This window comes from Helianthus annuus, chromosome 17 (assembly GCF_002127325.2).
Source record: "Helianthus annuus cultivar XRQ/B chromosome 17, HanXRQr2.0-SUNRISE, whole genome shotgun sequence".
In the NCBI taxonomy this organism is placed as follows: domain Eukaryota; kingdom Viridiplantae; phylum Streptophyta; class Magnoliopsida; order Asterales; family Asteraceae; genus Helianthus; species Helianthus annuus.
Genome location: NC_035449.2, coordinates 149,418,379 through 149,439,626, shown reverse-complemented (window position 1 = coordinate 149,439,626; position 21,248 = coordinate 149,418,379).

The window sequence follows — 21,248 nt, the reverse complement described above, 5'->3', positions numbered from 1 at the left end:
AAACATATTCATAATCGTTGTAACATGTATTTCACCCCCGCAGTTTAGAAAACTGAAAACAGTTATGAGAAAAGGGGGACATGAACTCACAGTGAGTGCGTCACAATACCAAGTAATCCAAGTGTCCAACTGCTGTGCAACGACCTACATGTGCTAATTCTATTAGACGGATGGCCGTGCCTTAGCTTTATAGTTTACATTTTTGGGAAACGGTTAGACAACCGTTCCGTGTATATACTTGGTAATTTAATTTCCTTCCCAAGGATGGGGGATTTAATACATGTGTATTTGTATCATCTTATTAAGTCCCACTTAATATATTTTTACTTCTTATTCCAAAATATAAATATTTTTTTTCAAAAATATTATATTTTCTCTTCACTTACCATACTTTCCAAAATAATACGTCGACAAGATGCGCGTTTATGAATATTTCCGCATAATGCGTAAGTTACGTTTTAACGATTAAGTGGTAATAGTAATTACCGTTGTAACTTGTATGTTTGTCGTATAAGCGTTTGTATTATTTTGGGTTCGTCAACGTTTGTAAATATTATTTTTACTCTAAAAATAATATTTATACATTTTCACAAAATAATCATAAACAGTGAGGTGAAAAATATATTTATCGAATAAATATTTATCACGTTTAGTTTTGTGAAAATCCCACCTCCGAATATTTGTAAATAAAGTCATGGCGAATTATTTTTGAAAATATATCAAAAATAGTTCTAACACTTGTAAATAATTCTAAGTGTTAGATTTTAGAAAAATTTCGCCAGAGTCTCCCCTGTAACTGGAGGTGGCCACGCTTTCAAGCGTATCATTTTCTTTTACAAATCATTTCAACACTTCTTTTAAATCAACCAATCAATTTCCAACACACTAAACAAGTTTCAACACTTCATACTTGCCAACTTGTATGTAAAATTGCATTATTACATGAACTTGTAGTTTTACTAAAAACTATTGTGTAGATCTCGTTATATTTAGTGGATCTATGTATATAATAGTTTAGTCTTGTAAAAACCCCGTTTTTAGAACAAACCTTCCTTTACAACTTCCCGACAACTTTTATAAAAATTGTTACTTTGTCGGATCTTTCGTTTCACAAGTGTTTATACACTTGTAGTTTGTAAAAATCATATTTGTTAACATGTTATCCAACTTATATAAAACATGATTTTCTCAACACTTGGTTCTACGTATATACCACTTGTACATACGTAGATCGGCTCGTTTTAAATACTATTTTACAAGTCAAAAATACTTTTACACAAGTTCATGTTTCTCGTGTGGTGGAGTTTCACCTTTTAACCCTTGTACCGATAGAAACAAGCGTATGTCAAGATTCGTGATCTTAACAAAGTCGGGTTAAACGATGATAAGAGCCACCACATCGTAGATCGGGCCTCAATAACCAACATATTCGAATACTACGACTTTTACACGCGTTATAAGCTTTTAACCAACAATATTCGAGTTTTAGTAGCCTTTAAAGATTCAAAACGCATGATTCCGACTTTTAACCCTTAAAAATCATATTAACCACTTTAGATACGATCAAGAGCGAGTTTTAAACGTTATACCTCTAGCTCGGGGCTAGGGAAGATCTTTGGCGAAAATGGCATGGATAAAAGCAAATGGGTGAGGTCCTTCAACTTCCGCTTGCTTCAAGCATCCTTATACGTGACCCGAACACCTTGTATAAGCTTGGAATGGCTAGACAAGAACTCGAAAATGGTGGTGGACAAGTGTGGGTGTTCGGCCGAGAATGGAGCAAGAGGGAGAGAGAGTTGTTTGGTGATTGTGATGGATGATAATCTCTAATGTGTGTGAGTATTTATAGAGAAATCTTGTGCCAAGATCCTTAGGTTACATGCCTTCTAGATATCCACGAAATCAATTAAAATAATCAACATATGTACTTCTAGTTCCATGAGGATGGAACCGGCCCAAAAAGGGGGGGGGGTATCCGGTTGGATCTCGATTGTTCAGTTAATGTTCAGTTATGTTAAGTAGGTTACTTTTAGGGATTAACCCCGTTAGTTGCATGATGTGTTATAAAGCGGGTGTTAGGGTAATCAGGGACCCTAACTGGCTCAGAAAAAGACTAATAATATTTCTGGCAATATTTTTATGTTCCGGGTATAGTCCGGTTGTTTGGTTGGATAGTAATCCGTTAAAGTGCTTAAGTAATCCTTTAAGCGCCGTAAATAATATTTTTAGTGACACAATTTATTTCCAAAAGTGTCAGGAATATTTTCCCATATTTTGGCACTTTATTAGTTAGCCAGAAGCTGGTATGTTAAATAAAGTGCTGTGTTTTGTGCTTAGAGTACGTTTTAGGCACATCCAATCTTTGTATCTTATTCCTAGAGACGCAGTTCTACAACCCTTGTATCCCTACACACACTCTGGGTGTAGTAAAATATTTCTGGCTCATAAAGGCCTTAGAGGCAATGTCTTCCTGATGCTGGCTGTATCAGCATGTTCAATAGGTTATCCGTTCAAATGCTACTGTGCTTTTGTGCATCATGTTTGTCACTAAAGTTCAGTAAGTAAATAAAGTAGTGACGGAAATCAAAGTATGATGCATATATGTACAAGTATCAACAGTCAAGTAGCAGTTCATCAGGAATCTAAGTTAAGCACAGTAATTACGCAGCAATTAATAGTTAATTAAGTCGTACGGATACCTGGTTTAGTGAGGGTTGTCACATATTTCAATTTATCACTCTCCGAAAAGTCACAAAACGCCTTTTCAAGCCCACGTTCATTTTTCGGTTTCTCATAATCTTTCTCTAATGAACACCATGCATCAAACTTATAAGCTTGCACCCAGTTCTCAAACCGATTTTGCCATCCTTTAAAATCTTCAATGTACATCAGCTTTGGCGGTTTCTGATAAGTTCCTGTATCATTCTCATTGTACACTGTTTTGGCAGCTGTAACTGGTGCAACTGGTGTAGCAAATGCATTGTAGAACTCCTCTTCCATGATTCAGAAATAGGTCACAAAGTCAACACTGTTCAAAGACAACAAGATTCACATGAAATATGAGTTCAAAAGAAATTACTATTGGTGCGAAATAAGCAGATTCAAACGAAATCAGCTTTCAAACAAAAATACTATTTCAAGTGAAATAACCACTTTGGTGCGAAATAACTGATTTCATGTGAAATAGCACACTTTCAAACGAAATCTTTGATTTCGTGCGAAATTATAAAACGAAATGCCAATTTGGTGCAAAATTATCTAATTTCGTATGAAACTCTCAAACGAAATTACAATCTGATGCGAAATTAACTACTTCAAACGAAATTAGGTAATTTCGTTTGAAATCAAGCAGGTAATTCCATACGAAATAGTGCTGACGTCATCATATTCGAGCTGAGTTTCACGCGAAATTACGAATTTTATCAATTTTAGATCGAATTTAAGTCCAATTCTTTCAACGATTCATTAAAACACTGTTTCGCATGATATGTATGAAATTCAAGCCATTTTGACCGTGAAATTTGTTAATTTTGAGAAAGAACGTGTAGAAAACAGATTTTCAAGCTGAAATTGGTAAGTACTCTTCCTCCTGAGCTCTGATACCACTTGTAGGATCGTTGTGGGACCCAAACGAGTCTATCAGAAGAGTTCTAATCAATTCAAGAGGCAGAAACTAATGAATTGACTTGTAAAACAGCTTGATTCACTTCTAATTGTCTTGTTTTATTAATTTGACACGATTACAGATCAAACGACACGTCGGCAGCACTTCAGTACCGGAATTATGAAAGTTACAAATGATTTCGCTCCTAGGGTATATATAGGGGTTGTAATTTCGCATGGAATTACATTAGGTAATTTCGTGCGAAATTACCACATGTAATTTCGTGTGAAATTACCACATGTAATTTCGTGCGAAATTACCTAATGTAATTTCATGCGAAATTACTTCATCACACTTAAACCCTATTTTCTCGTACAACGTGCCCTGATCTAACAATTCTAATACAAGACTCGATACAAGATGAAGTCGACAGACGTATGCACCAACAAATCAACTAGTTGATAATTTAAAGTTAACTATTATAAGTTGTATCCTTTGGGTTCGATACTTGGTTCTTACATAAACTTTACTACAAACGATAGGTACGCTTGTCCAGTGGCGGACCTAGGATTTTTTTCTAATGGGGTCCAAATTTTTCGGTGATCATGGTTTTAACAACCTAGCGTTAAAATTCTCATTAGAAAACATAAAATAAAAATACGATTTCATTTGAAACGAAAAAGAAAACATTGCAAATTTTTAAAGTTCAAAATTCATAACATACAATTTTCGATCCTTGCATCATTAGCCCTAGAATTCAACTTTAAGAATCTAAGTCACAAATTCTATATTGAAATTAATAGAATCATAGCATTACAATGATACAAAGATTGACATGTTATGATAATTTCCAAACTTTATATGCATAGTAATAAATCTTTAAACAACTAGACAACTAAAAAAGTTATAAAACTAAAAAAATAGGTTTACATGTGTGTTTTGTTTGTTTAGGATGTAAGGAAAGTAGAAACCATTAATCTATTTGTTTAGGAAGGAAAGTTGGAAACAACAGTTTCAAATAAAAAAAACGAGTTGTACAAGCTTCGAACTGTGACTTCTTGTGAGAAAACAAGGATATTTGCCACTACAACAGCTTCACTCTTTATGTTATGGTGTCCACCTAATTAATTTTATGGGGTCCTTCAAAAATTTAATATATCAGATCTACTAATTTTTTATAAAACATTGGGGTCTGGGGACCCCGACCCACTCTATATGGGTCCGCCCCTGCGCTTGTCTATTGTGTGTGTCTAGTTTAAGTAATATTCATTTCTTATAAATTTAAAACTAGGTGAACGTGTCTAAAAGTTATTAAGTTAACCCACCTAATACATGTTAAGAGTTATTAAATTAACTAGACCAATACGCTATGCCACTACACATTACTTCCACCCATTACACATCCCCATGGCATTCATCATCTCTTTCAATGTGCGGTTCTTTCATTCTGCTACGCTATTTGATTGTGGAGAATAGGGAGGAGTACACTGATGTATTATGCCATGTTTTGATTATAAGTCAGCAAAAGGTACAAGATATTCACCTACTTGATCGCTTCTCACAACTTTTATCTTCTTTTAAGTTGATTCTCAACTTCGTTTTTGTGCAAGATAAATTTTTTCTGTTTTTAATAGCTAAACTTGCATACCATGGGGATTGAACCTATGACCTCCTACAATCCTATACCTTATCTAACTCACCGAAACCATTGGGCTATTCCGAATGGGTATAAATTTTTCTATTGCTTCATTTTTACTTTTAAGTAAATATATATAATAATATTTAATACAATCATCAATAAACGTGATAAAGTACTTATTTCTTCCTCGTGTGGGAACCGCGTTTAAATCACACACATCAGTATGAATTAAATCAAGGGGTTCAATTATTCTTTCAAGTGATTTACACGATGATCTTGTAATTTTAGATTTAACACATGGCTCACATTTGTAACTGGACTCAATATTGAATATTGGTATACTTATTTAATTTAATCAAACATCATTATGTATTAAAATATACATGTCCTACTCTACCATGCCAAACATTAGAATACTCAATCATGTAAGTAGAAGTAGTAGTTTCATTCATTGCATTGTTGTTCTTGAAAACCATTACATTTGTTTTAAACATACCACTAAGGGCATAACCCTTTCCAACAAATATTCCACGTGTAGATAAAACAAATTTGTCTAATGCAAATACTAGAAGAAAACCAAACTTATTGAGCATCCATCCCAAAATAAATTCTTGCGTATCTCTTGGACATAGAGAGCCCTTCTCAATGTGAGTTCCTTTCAAGAATTCATCTTTAAGATCAAAGTGTATTCATCCTTGATATTGGAGCTGCCATTGTCCCCTATGTAAAGTTTTTCTTCACCCATAAGATTCCTTGAGGGTTGAGAAAAGAGCCTTATCTCCACAAACATGGCGGGTTAAATCCGTGTCAATATACCATCCTTATGGATTTTCACTCACCACGTTGACTTCTTCAATCAAAGTCGCTTATTCGGTTATCATTGCAATTAGAGGCATGCTATCCTCGTCAACCATGTGTGCACGCTCACACTTTGGCTTCTTGTATTGGCTAGCACGGTGCCTCGTCTCATTACAGTTTTAACAAGTACCTTGGAAAGGAATAGGCTTCTTTTTCACAACCCCCTTTTTCGGTTCAAGGTTGTTAACCTCTGCTTTCCCCTTGTTATCCTTTTCCCACCTTTGCCCTTTGTTGCCTTTATAGTATTCTCCAATTTCCACCATGTTTGCTTTAGCTGAAGCTTGCAAAATGGTTCCTTTTTAGGTTAGGTTGTTGTCTTCTTCTATTCAAAGACAGACCATAAGTTCCTCAACGACCATTTCCATTCGCTTATGCTTGTGGTAGTTCTTGAATTCCACCCAAGAAGGAGGTAACTTCTCAATCATGGTTGCCACTTGAAATGTCTTGCTAAGCGCCATGGTTTTTGCGTGGTTGTCATGGAGTATAGTCTATAACTCTTGGACTTGGTTCATAAAAGCCTTGTAATCAATCATTTTGTAGTCCATGAAACGGGCCACAACAAATTTCTTTGTTCCAGCATCCTTCATTTTGTACTTTTTGTCCAAAGACTCCCGTAACTCTTTGGAAGTTTTGACAATATATTACATTTTATACAATGCATCCACAAGGACGTTTAACACATAACCTCAACATATGAAATTCGAATGCTCCTAAGCATTTACCGCGCTCAAAGCTTGAGCGTCGGTTTCCCGTTCCGCAACTTAGGGAGCAGTTTCAGTCGAACCTCGCAAGGTTCATGGTGGTCAAGTAGAAAAACATTTTCTGTTGCCACCTTTTAAAGTTCGAACCCGAGAACTTCTCGGGCTGTTCAGCATGATTGGCTACAGTGGTTTCTCCCACTGTGTTGGCAAGGGTTCCAACCACAACGTTAGTGTTGTTGTTGTTGGTGTTGACGTTGTTATTGTTTTAGTCAACGTTCTGAAAAATTAAAATTGTCCAAGTTAATAATCCGGCTGAAATTTATAATAATTCTGTTAATAAATATGCTGAGTTATTATTCTTTTTATAATATAACAGAAAATAACTTTACATTATGCGAACAAAAATAAATGCCCAAATGGTTTTGCAAACTGATTTGAAAATAAAAAACAACCCGCATGTTAGGTCTAATGCGAATAAACCAAGGCGTGCAAAAGGAAAACCAAACTGTGAGGCTTCTAAATCTAACTTTGAAGACTTGAACAATAGGTTTTTAGGATCTATGGACATCTTTAATGTAAACAGATTCTGTTTTGACAAAGTTTCTTCTTTGAATCAAAACATAAAAAAGACCGTTTTTAAAACACGAACGGGTGATAACAAAACAAATTTGAGATCACAAACAAAATGGTTTTGAAGATTACACGAACGATGTTTTAAAATTTTGCTTTAAGATTGTAGGAATCTGTTCGTGTATAAATAAATATAAACATTCTTATTAAACAATTACAATATAGAAATAAAGGAAAACAGTAAATTACAATACTTTTAGAATCGAAAAGAAGCAGAAAAGAAGAACAGAAAACTAAACATTAGAGTTCTTGGTTAAGGATCGTGTTAGACGCCGGTCCCTTAAAACAAATTTCAAGTCTCCCATGATAACTCATTTGTTTCCAGGATACAATAGGTCAAGCAGTTGCACTGCCAGAGTAGACAAAAATCCAAAGGTGTACCTTGTAGATGATGATCGAAAAAGATTTAGAGAGTGTATGTTGTAGGCTTCTGTGCATCTGCAAACTAAGCCCTCTGCATGGTTTTATTGTAGAAGGAGATGAAACACTTTTGACCGAAATAAAATATTTTCAATGCCTTTGATTCTGTCTTTGAATTCAATTTTGTAACTATTTGACTGATCAGTTACAAGTTGCAGACTTGAAACAACTCTACTACTGAAAATTGAAAGCGAGTAGTAAGGTCTACTGGTTCGCACCACCCAGTTGCGCTATGTGCCTCACTAACATGCCATGTGCGTGCCATCTAGAAACCACCAGGCAAGCAAGCCACGTCATCTATGGACATCTGAGCAGCCACTTGGTATTCACCACCTCTATACTGGATATAACAACCCTCCTAAAATTATTAGAACATCCCTACACATCCTAAAATACACCCCGCATACGAAAAACGGCCCTGAAATACCTTTATTTTAACAAAATATCAAGAAAAACAAGAAATACAGGTCGCTCACGGGGCGCGACGCCCTTGGCAATATCTGTCGCGGGGCGCGACAGCTTGGCCACCAGGCCGCCCCCTGAGCCGCCACGTGTCCGTATCGTGTCAAGCCTAGTGGTCAAGTCAGCAAAGCTAGGGCCTACCCTAGAGTCTCTCACGGGGCGCGAAGACCTTGTCTTCGTCTTTCGCGGGGCGCGAGAAAGGGTCGATCAGACCCTATAAATAGAGGGGATCGGCTTCAGTTGAGAATTCGTTCACAATCGATCTCTCTCTCTAAAATTTTGAATAGCTAATGTAATTCCTAGGTATTATACCCCTAATTAGCGAAGCTCTGCCTCGTTGTAAGTGTTATAACCCCTGGTTACGTATTAGATACGCTGCCCAATTGATCTAGTGCTCTGTAACGCCTGTCTAGGTTCTGCCTGACTCAGTCGTTGGAGTTCTGTCTCGGGGATGGAATAACTAATGTAAATTTGGGTTATTATACTAACGCTTGTTCATTGTTTAATTTATTAGATTATAATTAGGAAGTCACAGGGAAAATACCTAAAATAGCAATGTGAGTGATTCCTCTTTTCACAAAGTGTTTTTACAAAACCTCAATTGTTTTAATTTATATTTGACAGTGATTGAGTATTTGTAATTCTACAATTATCGTCGGTATGTTGGGGTTTTGTATACAAAACTTTTTACTACATTGTGAGTAGTGACATTACCACAAGTCAGGATTGGCAGTACCGTGGGTGGTAATTAAAGTAGATGTAAACAAATGTAATTGTTGGATTGCCCTCAATACTGTAAAATGATAAAACCTGTTTTGATTAAACTGGGAATCACTTGCCAGTATTTCTTGCTGATAAAATGTTTTTAAACTCGTTTCTGGTAACAACATGTGGAAGCCAAATAGAAGCCAGCTGGAGAGCACTAAAGGCTTCGAAAAGTGGCTATAAAAGTTACCTAAATAAAGAAGAAGTTTTATTTTAATAAATTAGGGTTTAACCCTATAAACATGTTTGTAATGAAAACTTGGGTTTATCCCAATTTATTTATTATTATAATATTGTGGTGTTTACTCTGATAAACTATTTCCTAACTATGGTCATGATGAAATTTCCGCTGCCAAATAAATAAACACCGATACCACCAGCTCTGAGCAGGCCGCGGCCGCCCGCCTTCCGGGGCAGGGGTCGGGGGTTGCGACAGAAGGTGGTATCAGAGCTACAACCACTGATTTCAGCCAGAGAAGTGTTCTACTGACACCAAAAATTTTATGTATTATGTTAGGAAATAATCTACGTGATTACGTTCATATTTGTACATTATTGTTTTGTGTTATTTGACAATTTGTTAGTTTGCAGTATGAGTGATCAAGGACCATCGGACGCCTATCGTCAATTGTCTAGTCCTCTTAGAGATGAAGGAACTTCTTCCCGGCCTACTCCTTCGAGGTACTCAACTGATACAGAAGTGGGGATTTTCATATTTAAGACGCAATCCGAAGAACCAATCCCTACCAAAAAGAAAGGATGGTTCAGTCAGGGGGCACACGAACGTAGGAAGAGAATGAGGAAGTTGCAGCAGCAACGGGCTTTAGCAGCAACAAATAGGGAGATAAATGCCCAGACCCAGGATATAATCAATAGGCGATTCGCCAATTTTCACATATTAGCTATCATAGCCGCAGACCCAAACTTAGAGCAAATCATTGCACCACAGCCACTACCACTGTTTCCAACTCAACCCATTGAAATAGAAACTAACCTAGGAGACCAGCTTCCCATACCCGCCTTCGACCCAAACGAAATCCCTAGAGTTCCAGCACCCAATCCCTTAGCTTACGATCCATGGACTGACAACCCCAGGGATTATCGAGAACTCTACCCACAAGAGGAACCCACACCAAACCCATTAGCACCATACCCAAACCTTGACCCTCTAGATCCATACTGGGATGCCGATCAGTATGTTCGGGAAATACTAGAAAACCATACCCATATGGAGAACCCGTACCACCATACCCTGACCCGATACCAGCACCACCACCCATGAGTACCGAAAACTTGCAGGAACTCCGCACGTTTGGTGAGGAGTTATTAGATGAAGGTGAAAGAATAAGGAAAATAGGGGAAATGCTCGTTTGGAAGTACGATGAGCGAAACATGCAATACTGGATGAACCCTTAGTAATATATATATATATATATATATATATATATATATATATATATATATATAGTGTGAGGTTCATTGGGGAACACTAAAAAATGGGGAATAGTGGGGAACCGACTCAAACGAACTCCGATTGGACTCATTTTAGCGGCGTTGGAACCGTCTCGTCGAACCCTAACTAGGATCTCTTAACCCTAAACCCTAAATCATAACCCCTAAACTCTAAATATATTAGGGTTTTGCTTTTAGGGTTTAGCTTTAGGGTTTAGCTATAGGGTTTAGCTTTAGGTTTAGCTTTTAAGGTTTAGCTTTTAGGGTTTATAGTTTAGATTTTACGGTTTAGCTTAGGTTTTAGCCTTATTTTTTTGCTTTAGGGTTTAGAGTCTAGGAGTTAGGATTTAGGGTTTAGGGTTAAGAGATCTTAGTTAGGTATCGACGAGCCAGTTCCAACGCTGCTGGAATGAGTCCAATCGGAGTTCGTTTGAGTCGGTTCCCCGTTGTTCCCCACTTTTTTAGTGTTCCCCAATGAACCTTCCCCTATATATATATATACACATATATATATATATACATATATATATATATACATATATATATATATAGGCTAATTATAATGAGAAAACTCACTCCAGTTGACTAAACCCTGAAAACTCTAACATGTGGCTAGGATTGATCCACATTTAAATTTATATTGAAAGGAGTAAGGGCATGATGGTCTTTTTCTATCTTACATTTTTGACATTATGGTGATGGTTGGTGATGTGTCTGCACACACAGACTTCTCATAGTTCCTTCTTCTTGTCATCTTTTTAATTAATGTATGTTGTACTTGTTTAGACTTCTCAAGTTAGCCTTTTCTCTCACATCTTCCTCTCACCACCACTTTAAAAAAAAAAAAAAAACCAATCAGACCTCATTCATTTCAGTTAAGACTACCTCTCACCTCATTCATCTCTCTCCTCTACCAAAAAACCCACCACCACTTTGTTCAGATCAAAGAAATTCAGAACAAACCCACCACCCATGGAGAAGCTTTTGTGCTAACATCCCCTTAACCTTCATCACCCTCACACTTCTCTACCTCATCCCACACACTTCTATCTCTCTCTTTCTCTCTCTCTCTCTCTCTAGATAATCATTTTCCAGATCTAAGATCTGAAACAAAAAAAATTCTTTTTCTTATCAAAATCCTTCATAATCAACCACCAAAAATCCAGATGCTCTGAAAAAAAAAGATGATCCGAATAAAGAAAAGATGCTCCAGATGCTCCAGTTGAAGATGCCCCAGATGCTTCGGGAAGATGCTACCAGATCCAAAAAATGCTCCAAATCCGGTTGAAGATGTTTGATGATGTTTCAGATAACGGTTCGATGTTGAAGATGATCCAAAAGATGTTTGATGTTAAACATGATGTTCCAGATCTATAAGATCCTCCAGATCCATAAGTATGTTTGTGTTTTTTGTAGATCTTCATTTTTTTGTGTTTTGTAGAACTTCACTTTTTTGTAACTTTCAGATTTGATTTTTTTTTTTTTTTTGTGTTCCAGATCTAAAAGGTCATCCAGATTTGCAATTTTCAGATTTGAAATTTTTTGTTTTTTGTAGATCTTCATTTTGTTGTGTTTTGTAGATTTGTAACTTTTTTTTTTTATTTTCTTGTTTAAGAAGATTAATATTATTAAGTTCTTGTTTTCTAGATATGTTATTTTTTCATTACTGATTTTATGGTTAAATCTAAAAAATCTAGTGTTGTTGGATGTAACAATTCTTTGCCTCTTTGTTACGAAATGTGACAATCAAAGAAAAAAATGCATGTTACGTTTTTTCGTGTTAGATAAATAATGTATGTTACTGAAAATAAAGTGCATTATTACACTTTTTTGTGTTACATAAATAATGCCAGTTACGTTTTTTTGTGTTACATAAATAATGCCCGTTACATTTTTTGTAACAATCAAAGCAAAAATGTCTGTTACATTTTTTTGTGTTATATAAAAAATGTAACAATCAAAGAGAAAATGCATGTTACATTTTTTTTGTCTTACATAAAAATGTAACAATCAAAGAAAAATGCATGTTACATTTTTTATGTTACAGAAATAATGTAAAAATTATATGTTATGTTTCTATGTAACATTTGATGATAGAAAAATTATATGTTACGTTTCTATGTAACACATGTAACAAAACCAAAAAAAATATGTTACAAAAATATATTGTCATATACACATGTAACAAAACCAAAAAAAATATACGAGCACAAACGAATATTGAAAAGTAGTTGGTATATCATATTTGGAGAAAAAAGAAGTGTAATGATGAATATTGATGTGAGGGTTTCTTACAATATGCAGACTTTTGTCTGATTGTAAGAGAAATTATGTTAATGTTCCAATATTACCCTTCAGTACATCAAATATATTAAACAATTGAGACAAAAGGACACAAAAGCATCTGATGGGAAAAAATGAATCCTAGCCATCCATCAAGTATGATTAATGGTTGTTATTGGGTTTTCAGGGTTTATTCAACTCAAGTGGGTTTTCAATTTATCCTTGCCCTATATATATATATATATATATATATATATATATGCGAGTAGTTTGAAAAAAATTATATATTTTTAGATAACATAGGTACTTACTGATGCATAACTTGTAGTATAATTTCAATTCCAGTTACAACTTGTAATACATAGATATATGAAATAGAGTAAATGTCACAATGCACGACGATTTTGATCAATATGTTTGTTTGTGTGATTGTTCACATTAAATCCTGTTCTGTGATATTGATACTTGGTAAATGTTTATAATCCAGATGGAAAACGAAGTGAATCAGGAAAACCAGAATAACAATAATAACGGGAACCAATTAGATAACAGTGCCATCCAACACATAGTGGCACAAGGGATTATAGATGCCATGCCATATATTATCAAAATGGTTAAGGAAGCGGAAAACAATAAAAGTAACAGTGGAAGTAAATGACCACCTACTGAACCCAGTCACAGCGTAAACAATGGACCACTACTTCAATTGCCTATTCCAAAAAGAAGAAGAACCATGTCTTATGGTTGTTCTTACAAAGAATTCTGGTCTTGTAAACCAATGGAATTCTCGGGCAATGAAGGAGCCATTGCAGCTCTACGTGGGATAGAAAAGACTGAGGCACTCTTAAAAATAAGCAAATGTGTATAAGAAGATAAAATCATGTTTGCTTCCAATCTTTTTAAGAATGCAGCTCTAGAATGGTGGAACACTATTCTCTAGTCTAGGGGAAGTGACAGAGTCTATAATATGGAATGGACTGAGATTAAGAATATGGTTGAAAGAAAATTCTGCCCTCTCAATGAAAAAGAACAGATAGCTAATAAGTGCTTAAACCTTAGAATGACTGGAGTTGATTGTAAGGGTTACACTACCGTATTCTTTGAATATGCTAGAATTGTTCCAACCCTAGCTTCGCCAGAACCAGTATTAATCTCCTGTTACATTTGGTGATTAATCAGTGACATTAGACATGTAGTCAGGGCAGCTAGACCACAAACCATAGAAGAAGCTGTAGAACTATCGAATACCTTGACTGATGAACTAGTATGTACGCAAGAAGAGAACCAGAGGAAGAACCTAGTCCAAAAACTTACCCAGGAATTTCGCTACGGTAATTCCGACTGTGGTAAAAACATAGGTTCTACCTCCGCCCCTTACTGTAAGGCCTGCAAGAGAAAAACATTCAGGGAAATGTTCTACATACTGCAATTTCTGCAAGATACCAGGACATAAGGAAGAAGACTGTAGAGAGAAACCCAGTAATGGAGTATGCTTCAATTGTGGAGAAAAGGGGCATATTGTAACACCCAAAATTCTCGTATGTAAAAAAAGTATGTTGTGTAGTGATGTTCTAATAAGTTAAAATGGAATATATATATATATATATATATATATATATATATATTTATATATATATATATATATATAATTATGTCAAAATAAAAGTTAGTAAAAGAAAAATGACTAAGTTAGAATGTGTATTACTGAAGTGAATATTGTCTAAAAGATGAGGGACTAGATGTGTATTTATGTTATAAAACATGATAAAAAAAGGAAACCAGACTTGGTGTCTAGTGTGCGATCGTGAGAAGGCCAGGGAACTCTTTCCCTCTCAAAACCCTAAGTCTCTAAAATTCCATCAATTGAAAGTGAAATTAGCAAGGAATCGAATGCATGAGCAAGGAATTCTGATTTACTAAGTGTTCTTAACCTCAAGTAAGTGTAATTTCTTGATTTGGTGATTTTGATTTTGTGGGTTTAGTATTATTCGTGAACGTGATGCAAAAATTGGTATGAATAGTGGTTGCTATGGTTGTCAAAACATCAAGAGATGTTAAATTTTGAATATGAGCATGGATTAGGGCAAAACCCACTTGTATGTCAAGGAATGGTTAGAAATTTTGAAGTTCTACATGTTAATTTGGTTGTTGTTGATGAAGTTGTTATGAATAATTGATTTAGAACCATATGTTCATGGTTAAAATAGTAAATTATGAAATAGGGTTATGATTTTTATTATGAAAGATTATGATTAACCATTGATGAGATAGGATGGACATGTTATAATTACTTGTACCTCATGCTTTGTAGGTAGTATGCGCACCATGTGTTTAATGAAATGTCTAAATGAATTGAGATGTGATTTTGTATGAAAACTTGCTAAATTGATGAGATGTTGTCATGGTGGGAATGTATGTGATTTATGAATGTCATATTGGGTAATAAGGAATGTGAAAATAATGGAAGCTAAGTGAATAAAGTTATGATGTACATGAACTAAGAAAGAAGAAGGGACAAGTCACTCCTAAGCGCAAGGAAAGCAGGATCACGATATGTTGGACCCAGTATGGCCTTAACAACTTCTTTTTACGTAATATGGCAAGTGATTTCAGTATATGTGAAAAAGATGTGCGGAAATGGAAATCAGACTTTCAAGACACAAGACCTACAGAATTATCAAGTTTATGTCACTTTGAAACAAATTAGTTTAACAAGGTGATTGTAAGATTATTATCTAATACAAATGAATCTTGATTTCTGTGTGTGAGAAGAGCAGTTTGGAGTTTGAGTGTTTGTATGTGAATGCTAAGCTTCAAACTCAAATATCTTCTGCCTCTCGAGCCTTCTATTTATAGACGGCTGTGGGCATGAATAAACAATTGTTTATTCATGCAATAAGTCCTGCATAAAGTAGCAATTTGACATATTCATTGAATCCATCGTTCAAGTTGCATTAGTAATCATGAAAACCAATAATGTCATGCTTCGGTCATGGGTGGCAGGATAGAGTTGTGATTTTAGACAAGTGGGTCTGTCATCAGAATTTCTGATAAGCCACTTCATCAGAAATTCTGGTGAACAAATCATCAGAAAGTTTGATGATCAGAATTTGTCAGAAACTGATGATATTTCATCAGAAATATCATCAGATCCATCAGAAATGACCTTCTCTGATAATCCAAATCAACTCTTTATCAACTTGAGATTCTTTGTAGTAGATACTTTGCTTTTCCGGTTGTCCCAACTGTTTTTCTTCATCTTGCTGTGTTCTTCAGGATTGTTATCTTCTTTAGAGATCCAGTTGATTGGGATTTTCTTCAATACTTACAAATAAAGTTTCCTAACAGTTTCCCCCTAAGTATTGTAAGAAAATGAACTATCTCTATGTCAAAATGTAAACAACTTTTAACTAATTCTTGAAAGAGAAAGATTAAGTGACTATGTCCCACAAACATAAAGCATAAAACATAAAAATTAAAGCATAGACCATCCAACCATTGTAAAAGAAACAAAAAAAACTTCTAAATATTGTTCAAAAGAAATTTCTATCTTATCAATTCATTCAATTGATCTTCACTCCACTTTTGTGTTTGTCTCCTGGTTTCAGTTTCTTCTTGTGATCAATTATCTTTTGGGTTGCCTTGTACATTGATTTATACCATTCTCTTACTTCCATCCAATCTTCAATGCAATCTTCTATTTTCTTTCTCAGCTCCTCATTGTTCTTTCCTTTCATTTTGAGTTGCTCTTGTTTCTCATTTATGCAGTTTCTTATATACTTTAAAGTTTGGTTTGAGTACCTGCAGAATTCACTGATTCTGAACAGAGCCTTCTCATTATGAGCATCTTTGAAGACTGCACATATTTCTAGTGTGTCAAAGATTGCACCAGTTCTTGCCAATTTTGAAGGGATTTCAGCTGGAATAGTTGTGTTTTGGTGGAGGTATTAACACCTTAGTGCTATACTCGAAATTTATACATAGATCAAAATCTGCTAATGCTGCTCTTTTGTATAATTTCGCTCCTGCATTTTTAACACTGTCAAGGGCTCTTCTGATCACTACTGAACCACCTTTCCATTCATCAATGATGTTCTTCATCTTGACTATGTCCATTGGATGAACTTTATCAGCCAAGTTCTGCATCAGTAGCTTTTTGAACATCTTTGTCTTTTCTGACTAGGGTGTATTTGTTTTGACTTTCAATCCCTAGTAAGCCTCCTCCAGTAATCAAAGTATCAACTCTTTCAATTGATACCTTTGGATTGGTTAATTTGTTGTGCAATATCACCCGACTGCCATTCTTTCTCTCTTCATAAATACGTTCACTCATTGGTGAGAGCGGCCTTGTTGGGTTGTCTTCTGGACCTTTCCAATAGTAGTGCTTCAGATGTTCTTCTGGATACATGATTGTGTGTAGATCACCTTCCAACACTTCTGATTCTTTGTTCTTGCCTTCTAAGTCTTCTCTCATTATTTTTCTTGGCCTTTTTTAAGAGGTCACTTCATGTTCCATTCTCCGCTTCTCTTTTGTGTCCATCCTTATACTAAATTCTGTTTCTCCAGTGATGGTTGTAGTTGATGGATGAGCTAAAGTGTATTCTTTATGTTGGAAACTTGAAGTGTCTGGCTTTGATATTTTTGGTGGAGGACCCATGGGTAACTTTTGTTTATCTGGTGGTGGACCCATGGTCTGTCTTTCTTTTTGAACTGTTACAACTTCTGTTTGTTTTACTTGTTCTTATTGGATGGTTTCTGGTTGATGTTGGGGACTTTCTGACTCTTTTGCTTGGCTTTCTTGTGGAATTGGAGTCTTTAGTTTATGAAGATCAACTTTTGCCAGTGTGGCAACATTGTATTGCAATCTTTTTACTAGCAAATGAATGTTAGTAAGAGTTTGACTGTTTGTTTCTTCTTGTTCCTTTATCTTCTGAAACTCCTGATTTTCTTTACTTCTTTGTTCACTTAATTCCAGTACCAACTTTTCAAAAGCCTCAGTTAGACTGCTGCTGTTGGCTCTGAGCAGTTGTATTTCTTCAAGAAGCCTTCCTGAATTTGAACTTTCTCCTACAATTGCAATTTCTGTCATCTTTTTCTTGATATCACGCAATTCTTTAAGAGCTTTTTCCATTTCTGAAGAAGTTCCTTTGTTTTCTGATGACTTTTGTATTTCTTTGAGAGCTGCACTATTTTCTTCAGCTTGTTTCTTCAAAGCTTTGACAGTCTCTGATAGAACTTTGACTTCTGATTTTTGATTTCTGATTTCTTCGAGTATCAGATCAAGTTTTTCGTTCATGACTGTTTTCTCAGCAGCTGCTTCATTTTCAAGTTTTTTATGAAGTTGTTTTGGAGACATAGATGGTTGTTCTTGGGAAATAGGAGAACCAACAGATGTTTCCCTTCTAACACCACCAGAAAACACATTTTCTGATGTTCTAAGGTTAAGAGGATTGGAAGTATCCAAATTCTCTGTTTCCTCACCAGACATTTGAAACACATTCAAGTCCTGGTTTTCCTCACATCCTTGAACCTTTTCAAGTTCTCCCTGAGTTTTTGAGAAACTTTTATTTTTCTCATCCAGGTTTCCTTGATCAGTGAACTGATCTCCACCTGTTGTTACCACATTTTCCTCCTCAGAGTTTGACTCAGAAAATGGGTCTTTTGTTTCACTCACATTTTGTTTTGTAAAAACAGTGCTTCTGTATAATATTTCATATCTTGGTTGAATTGATTCATTAGAATCACTTCCAGAAGTATAAAATAAATTGAGTTTAGATTTTGTAGCACCTGTTTTTCCAATATGTGAGTCTTCAGCATGATGTTCTTCTGTTGCAAGAGTCATATGCACATCTTGATCAGCAAGATGTGGATCAGATTCATCCTGCTGCTCTATTCTTGGTGCCGTTGATTCTTCAGCATCATGCTCCATGGGTGATACCTTTTCAAATCCTTGTTTTGTCTCTGCTTGCCTGCTTAACATTCTCATGTATTCTGCTCTATATGATGAATTTTCTGGTATAAGATCCATCATATTTTCTGGTAGAACAGGTACATCAAAGTCTGACTTCCAAGACCCTGCAGCACTCCAAGGTTTCATAATTTCTGATCTCCACATATATTTTGATTTTGGAGTTTGCAAATTTCTTTCAGAAAAAGCATCAGAAATTATGATGGATAAAAATCTGGGAAATGGTAGATGTGAATCTATTTTTCCAGTTTTGGTCAGAATTGATCTTTTGATCAGATTAAATATTTCTGTTCCAAAATCAATATTCAACCCAGTTATAAGGCTGGACATGATTGTTAGAATATTCGTATTTATCTGATCCGTACCTCCGATCTTGGATGATAAACATTTATTCAATATTTCCATCAACACTTGCCAGAAGGCAGGCAGCTTGTTCCTCTTGAACTCATTGATTTTTGAAATCTTCACCTTGTATCCCATTACAGCATCAAGTTGTTCAAACATGTCTTCTTTTGGAGGTGCATCTTCATACTCTTGATTTAAGGGTAGTTCCAAACATTCCCTTATTTTCTCTGTTGTGATTCTGATGAAGATATCTTCCCATACATGTGCTATGAGCTCCATATCTGTTTTATGAGCTTCGAGAGTGTGTACAACCTGTTGTATCAATCTTTCTGGTACCTCTCTGATCTTTGTAAGAGCATGAGCTATTGGGCTTCTGATTAGAAACTCAATGAGAATTTGACACTTCACATCATATTGTTCGATATTGGTGTTCATTGCTTCATTGTTGTTCTTCAAAGGAAGATATTCAGCTCCTGTGATTAGGGGAACAGAGTGTTCAGCTGGAGATGGACTGTTGTTTGAGGCAGCCATTAAGGATTTGGTTTTGCTTTTGAAAAGGGTTTTTAGGGTTTTGAGAATTGAGGTTTAAGATGGATGTCTCTGTTGTTGGAGGGGATATTTATAGTGAGCTGAGACAGAGATTTTTTAGTGTTTTTCGAGGGTTGTTTGTATTCAAGGTGTTTTATGACACCTTAATGATGTTTTAATCTTTTAAAGACGCAACCGTTTTTGAAAAACCCCTGGGTTATCTCTAATTTAATGTATACATCTTTTAAGATAATTAGAGATTCCAACGAAAATTTTTTTAAAAGATAAACACTAGTATCCAACTTGCACCTTTTTAGGTGGGACCCTTTTTGATTTCAGAATAGGTCCAATCAAAAAGCATTTTCTTCAATTGAGTGCTTTCTCATGTTGTTCTTTTGATGATATATATTTTGAACGATCTATATGTTTCTTAATGAGTTGAATTTTCCCATATATATCATCAGAAGATATTTTGATTCATTTATAGGAGTTTGAATTTTTTTTTAAGATGAGAGGGAATGAGTGGAGTTTGATAAAATTTCTTACCTTAATCTAGTGAACTCCGCATCTTTGTTCTGATGTTATCAGAAAGTCTTTTCATATGGCTTGTTCCAGTCCTCAGAAAAAAAAAATGAAAGAAACATATCTAAAAATAATTTAGTTTGTTTCTTTGTATCAGATTTCTGATGTTTTAATGAAATTTCTGAGAAACTTTATCAGTTTCTGATGATTTATCATTTCTTATCAGATTTCATTTGATTCTTACCAGATTTTCCTTGTTATCATCTGACAAGATTTCTTAGTTCCCCCTGGACCTATTGACATATTTAACTAATGATTTATTTAAGAAAACCTGAATATATTACTGAATAAAAGTGGGTTAGAACAACAAAAAAAACTTAACAAGCTAAAACAAACACATATAGACCTAACTACTCATCATCTTCATCCAACACGTTATACATGCACTTCATGTATACCAGAGACTGGTTATTCTCCCTGTATGAAAGGTTGATGGAACCAGGGAAGCAACTCTTAAGTTTTCTTGAAGTGCCAGTTCAGCTCTTGTATAACAACTTCTCACACCACCAAAGTCAAGGTGACTTGTGATTACTTTGGTTACGAAACGAGGGTAGATCAGAAAAGGATTACGGTCATGGACGTTTCCTTCTAAGTCTCTCATGAGAAACTTAGCATAATTGTAAGGTTTTTCTTGTATAATAGCATGCGCCACGTCCATCATCCTGTAAGACAGCTCATTAAAGTGTCCTATCTTTTTTGAAAAAAAGACACTTAGCTGTGTTACCAAATATTGAAAAGGTGGTATGAACCCAGATTTGCAAATTGCCCTTGACACATTTCTTGAGTTATAGCCCATTTCAGTCAAGGTTTTCTGCACCTCTGCCTTTTCCAATACGTTGATCCTTTGATAATCACCCAATTTGAGGACATCACGGAGTGTCTCTTCTTTTAGGGTGATTTCTACCCCCATAACCTCACTTCTTATCCACATAGAAGTGCCACTCATAACGATTTGAGCATTCCACCAGAACTCCTGAAGAAGTTCTGGATATATGGTGACATGTGTAGACA